This window comes from Sinohyriopsis cumingii, chromosome 8, assembly GCF_028554795.1.
Source record: "Sinohyriopsis cumingii isolate HCF-2022 chromosome 8, ASM2855479v2, whole genome shotgun sequence".
NCBI classification, from domain to species: Eukaryota; Metazoa; Mollusca; class Bivalvia; order Unionida; family Unionidae; genus Sinohyriopsis; species Sinohyriopsis cumingii.
In genome coordinates, this window is record NC_142968.1 from 86,782,152 (window position 1) to 86,789,479 (window position 7,328).

A 7,328-nucleotide genomic window follows, 5' to 3' on the forward strand; every position below is an offset into this window, starting at 1 on the left:
AATTCCGCTCCTATTTATACTCTTCGGAAAATAATCATGTGACGTAATTTTAACCAATCAGTGCTTGTCCGGGATGCCAAACAGGTCTGATGGTGCCGAACAGATACTCTACAACCAGTGACACAAACTGAGGGTTAATATATTATTTAACTAGCATCACTTGTCCGTTTAGACTCTGTCATAAGCAAATATATAAACATTACGTATGTCCTGTCCTTTAAACATCAAAGTATTTTAAGTCGTAACTAGGACTGATAAGCTTTTTCTGAAGAGTAAACAAGTACCAATGAACGCTGATAACATTGAAAATACATTCGCCAACATAAACATGAAGAATACAATATCAACTATTCAAAACATGCTCATACGTGTATAAACGAAGGCCAGCATTTACAAGGAACAAATGACATTTAATCAAAATGTGACCATGACAAACTTATTGTGTGGAACCTGTCATGTGATCTAGTGTCGATAATCTTGCCTGCAGGCGTATTTTCGTGATGTCAGCTGTTGGAGTCATTGAGCTTAGTGCTATTCAGATGATGATTTGGATGGGACTTTAAGTGTGACATGTTTCTGAGTGTATAAAATTCGTATAAACTAAGATTCTAGAAGATTTTATGAGTATTTAACGATGTGCGAGATTGAACTCTGTGACAGTGCAGTTGTTACCACATAACAGGCGACCACACTTGCCATGCAACATGAACGATTTAATACAGATATCAGGGTAAGTCGCGATGAATACATTTCTAATCACATTGCAATGTTCCAATTCACTCTATCAGTAGTATATATATATATATATATGTATATATATATGTATATATATATATATGTATATGTATATATGTATATGTATATGTATATATATATATATGTATATGTATATATATATATGTATATATATATGTATCTGTATATATGTATATGTATATATATATATGTATATGTATATATATATGTATATGTATATATGTATATGTATATATATATATATATATATGTATATATATATATGTATATGTATATATATATATGTATATGTATATATATATATGTATATATATATATATGTATATATATATGTATATATGTATATATATATGTATATATATATATATATATATATGTGTATATATATATATATATATATATATATATATATATATATATATATATATATACGTATATATATGTATATATATATATATATGTATATATATGTATACGTATATATATATGTATATGTATATATATATATGTATATATATATGTATCTATATATATGTATATATATGTATACGTATATATATATGTATATGTATATATATATATTTATATATATATGTATCTATATATATGTATATATATGTATACGTATATATATATATATATATATATATATATATACACGTTTTAGGTGCGTTGTGGGCAGTCATCCCGAAAGTGGGTTTACGGGAAGGACATGATATAGTTTACATTTCAAATCAAAATACATATACATAGGTTGTATTTCTTACATAGTAATTATGTATATGTTGAAAATAAGTATATACACTTATGTTATAGTCCTATTCATGTTTTCGGTTCGTGGGCAGATATATAAATTTCATGGGCAGTTTTGACCTTTAGGTTGAAGATGACAAAGTAACTGCCCAAAAATACGTTCACGAAGAACAAACATATAGCATTCTGCCCGCGAATACGGCCCGGGAACAATATATAGCGTACTGCCCACGAATACGTTCACAAGTAACAAATATATAGCATGACTTTCCGGTGTGCGCGCGCAAAATGGTTGTCAAGACACGACGATAAACATTAATCTATTAAAGCATCCTTTGCAATGGCCAGCGTACATATAGCGTACGTGAGGTTCGTTTTTCACAGCTTGTTTGAAATAAATGGATGATTATATATCCAGTGTAACAACTTGTCTTGACAGCTTATGGATGCTAATGTTTGACATTTATTGTGAAGATGATTGTTCACTGCTTGTTGATGAATTCGTAGCTTCTGTTAATCGATGCTATAGCTCAATTTAACTGTCATACACTGATATGTTTAAGTCTGCTTGCACAGTTAACTATGCAGAGTTATGGAAATATAACAAATTGGTTTTAATAACTTTCAGAGTTTGTTTTACTATTACTCAATATTTGTTTCAAGTACTATAAAGGCTGTGATAGGTTGGGTGGCTTAGATTACAAATCAGGCCCTTCTCACTTGGGGGGTGGGGGGTGGGTACTGCCCATTATGAATATTACTGGTCCTAGATGTCCAACCTGATATTTATGACATATAGGTTCAACATCTTACTGCCAGCAGAAATGGTGTTCTGTAGTATTTTTCCCAGTCAATAGTTTATGGATATATTATGTCATGTACTATGCTTGTTTAATTCTCTCATCTCAGTTCTGACGTTACCATTGAATGCTATAATGTTCCCAGACATCCGGTATTATTGGTTATTAAAATTATATATATACACAGATAACTGAAGGTGAGTTCTCATTATTCCCTAACAATTGTAATTAGTGGGGCTGTAGCAATTGATGGTCTGAGAATTCAAGTTAACTGGTTCAAAACTTGGGTAAACAACAAACTGTTTTCTTCCTTTGACAGGCATCATAAAGTTTTGCATCTTTGTCACTCTGATGACTGTGGTACACAAGTTACAGACTTTGCCTTAGAATGAGCCTGATTTTTGATACTTGTTACTGAATGGGGTGGGGTAGGGAAGTAACAAAATTATTAAAGGTGGAATGTATGCAAACCATGCTGGAAATAGATATGTGCCAGCAACTGCAACATGTAAGCTTCAATCAATTTGGAAACTATAAGCTTTATCCTGTAAATATTAACAGTTCACACCCTGTATAAAAGATGATTTTGTGTTTGATTAACTGGAACTGTTAATTTATTATGTTAAGGAATTTATTGTTTTAACCCTAGTAAATGTAATATAATTAGGTCAAAAGTTCCAGTTTGTTTATTGTTTCCAGAGTTGATTATTGTAACTTGAAGAACCTGTTTCTAAGTGTTAAATGAAACGAAAGAGATATTGTTTACTCAAGTGATATAAAATAAAAGTTTAAAATGAACTGAAAGAAATATTGTTTATTCAAGTGATACAAAATAAATGTAAAAGTGTATATTCATTAAGAAGTGTATTGTCAATTGCAAATAAATGAAGATTTATCTTATTTTGTTCTTTACTTGTGTACAAAATTATACCTGGATTGGGCAATAATTACTTGGACTCCATTTGGAAAAGAAAAATCTATATGTTCTAAATACCTAATGTTCATATCATAATGCTCTTTTAATGGATGATTATGCTTTTCAGCTGACGTTACCATATTGCCAAGTGAACTAATAGTATGGCCTTCGGTGTGGCCCACTAATCACATTTGTAAATGAATTATGCATACAATAGAGAAATAGCTCTTAAAATATCTTAGGAGTTGAACAATGTGTGTACACAAATAAACATGAAGCAAATCTTTGAACTTGTATGCCACACATGCAAGTGAATTGGTGGTTTTCATATGTAACTTGTGTACTCTTATGGCTTTTGTCTATATTACTTTTAGCCATTTCTATTCACACACCAGAACACAACCTTTTTTGTCTGATTCAGGTACTAATGCAAAACTTATTTCAGCTGTAACTGAAGTATACAGAATTCTTCCTGATACTGAGGCCTACTGTGTAGACAGTATAGCTGTAAGTCATCAAATCAAATGGAAGACAACAGTGTTCAGTTGAAGAAAATGATATATACCCAGTACCATTTAGAGTTATCTTAAAGAAAAGTCACAATGCACACTGATACAAGTAGTTTTAGAAAATGCATTTGTTCCACATACATTTTAACTTAACCCAAAAGTTCAGTCTCTTGCCTAAAATTCAATCAGATGTATGCATTTATTCCATAAAACACAAAGATGTAATGAACCAAATCATTTTCATTATTGAGTTAGGTAGTAGGCTATGTTAAAGAGTGCAATCACTTTATCAATTTTTTTTTCCATTACATTTTTATTTATCATAAAATGACATTTCTTAGTGGAGTGCCAGCAACTGTAACTTGAGGAATATTTTGTACATGCTGGCCTAAGTGTCATGAATATACTGTGCTACATTTTGCTTTATTAGGTATAATACTATCATGAGACTTGCTTGATTAAATCCTGAATTTGTCAGTTACACTTACAAGTCCACTGGTAGAATTTAAAATCTGTGACAGTTTGGGAACTTTTTTGCAGTAACTGCAAATCACTTTGCCTTCACAGTCAATGAATTCAAGCCATTGATAATTGTCAAACCATTGTGACTGAAAATGTGATTGTCTCTTAGTTGTGTCCTATTTGATAATTTTGCTGCCACAGAGTCTGGATTGTGTCTCTGAAGAAATAGTTCATCTAGACTCTGTTGCAGTATTACATTTTATATGTTCAATTTAATGAATTTTCTTTCTTTGAATCATTCTTATGTCATAACTTGCGAAAATAGTTTAGTTAACAATATTTATTCAAACAGAAAAGATAACCTCACTTGACAAATCATCCTACTAAAGTGATCATGGCATACACTTTTATCTTTGAAATTCAAATATTGCCCACTCGTTAATTAACATAACTAATATTGCACATTGAAGGTGATCATATGTATCATCAGTTTTAAAAAAATAAAGACATAATACTATCATTTAATTACTGCATACAGGAAACAGACACTTGTGTCTGTAAAATGCCTTTCATTGGATTACTTTGGTTTATTAAAACCAAACAGCGATCCACTCAGGATTTTCTAGGGTAGATACAGAGAATATATTATGGTCATTCAGAACGCTATCAATACATCAGACCAGATTGTTTTTATTATTATTTAGGCAAAATAACTTAGTAAGTCAGATGGCAAACATGAGGATGGTGATAGGTTATGTGGAATTTGCATTGAATCATCTGATCCCAGAAGATTTGATACAATGTCACTGGTTGTGGTAATCTTCAAGTGCAGTTGCACGGCACCATAAGACTTATCAAGATACCATAAGCTAGAAAGATGAAGAAAAAGAAAAACGATGACCCAAAGACAAATCCTGCAAACTGTGTGCAAAAACGATTCCACAGATTATAGATGAAAACTTTACTATATTTAGCTTCAAGATATTAATAAATTCGGATTACTTCCTCCAGTCTGCTACAGTAATTCATGCCCATTGCACTCATAAATTGATTATAGTCCTTGCAGTATTTTGTGTGGGCCACAATATTTTAATTGATGCAACTGATGCTCCATTCTTCAGGTCAGTGTTGATTCAAACATAGCAATGTCCCTTTGGGATGTGTGCATAAATAAAGAATGCCTGTCCCTTCATTACCACACTTGTTGAATTTATCGTGTCTCTCTGAAAACTGTACCATGTGAGAAAGAATTTTATAAACAAACTGGACATAAGTATTGCTAGACATATACTCAGACCTGAGACTTCATAAAAGACTGCTTACTTGTGAGGCATTATTAGTGCTAGGGTTTGAGGTAATAACTTGCTATATGTTTGGTAAGGCAAAATAAGGGGCCTTATGACTTAAATTGAAACTGTGAAAAAACAAAAGGTTCAAATGCAATAAACTTTTGTTTTTCCTCATTTGTTATATTACAGTGCCATGAAAGGTCATTTCTTTTATCTTTTTAATCCCTTGCCAATTTTAAGTCATCATCACTAACCAAGTCTCTAAATCAATTCTTGGCATATTTAGCTAAAATGGTGTCTACTGTTCCATTATATCATTGATTGTTTAGCTTGCTTGTATGGAGCTTAACACCATTTTTCAGGACATCATAGACTTTACATGGCAGCCAACATATTTATTGGAAGAAATCAACACACATAACGCTACTGGCAAGCTTTCCCATATACACACATTGGTTGGACTAGAGAGAGTTGATTAGTGATGTGTATGCCTACACCATTCTATAATCCAGGGACCCATGATTGAATACAGCTTAAAGAAATTAACCCTAATTCAATTTCCTTGTTGCATTTAAATCATAACACCCACCATGCAAAGTGACACGTCTCAAGATTTTCAAATTTGTATATGTTTTGCAACTTTTAATTCTGAGTTGATGCATGTGGATGTGGAAATTCAGTTACTGAATACTTAGCTACTTATATAAGAAGCTCTCACACTGGTAAAAGCATGCAATTGGGATTTTATTTGCAAGAGGGCAATTAATTGTTCAAAATACTGTTTTAGCTAACTACATATGCGAAGGGTTGATGTATAAAAAAAGAGGATCAAGAAATCCTAGCTGGTAAAGATAATTGTATCCAACTTGATAGAAAGTCAGAAGGCCTTTTAATTTTGTACAGCAGTTTCATTAAGGAACCAACTATAATACCATTAGAAGTTTATGAGCAGCAAAAACCACATTTAGGACCAACTAGACATCAAAACCATATGCATAGTTCCATTTACGACCAACCAGACATCAAATAGGTCATCTAGTGAAAGCACAATGTCAAAATGACCAGCCATCTAGGAGAAGTAGCAAGGAAGGGGTTTTCCAGATGCCCATTAAAACAGCCATATTGGAGGTTAGATTGGCACTATTTTCATTTACGTCCAACTAGACATAAGAAGTCTTTCACTGATATGACGATTCATTCAGGAGAAGTAGTTATAACAAGATTTTCAGGATGGCCACATTGGTGGCCTTATAGGATGTCTGTACAGCACCATAATTCTCATTCAGGACCTGCTAGACATCAACATAAGTATTTTGTACACATGTTGACACGCTGACACAATTATCCATTCAGAAGTAGCGATAAAAAGTTTCTTAATATGGCTACTGTGGCAACCACATTGTATGTGTGAGTGGCACCATCTTGTTTTTTCTTCCAGATATTTTCACACAAATATCATATTTAAAGATAACATGAATTCATACAAGATCTTGTCGGTTTATTTCATAACAGATTTTTCCCTCATATTAATATAATCTTTTGAAAACATTTATACATTATAGTTCTAGAAATTTTTCATGCTCTCAGAAACTATTAAAATCACAGCAGAAAGTGTTCTGTTATATCTTTATTCATCACTGAAAAATATTTATGAACTCTTAAAGTTTTTTCCCCTATATTAACTTAATTTAATGAAGATTTTCAGACTATAACCTTTCCATTGGATTTATTTTTTCAAACATGGCGTAAAAAGTATGTTATAGTAACCAATTTTTACATTGCCTTCATCATCGCAGAAATCTCTATAATCAATTTCCTAGTAAAGAAAAGCCAAGAAAATAAA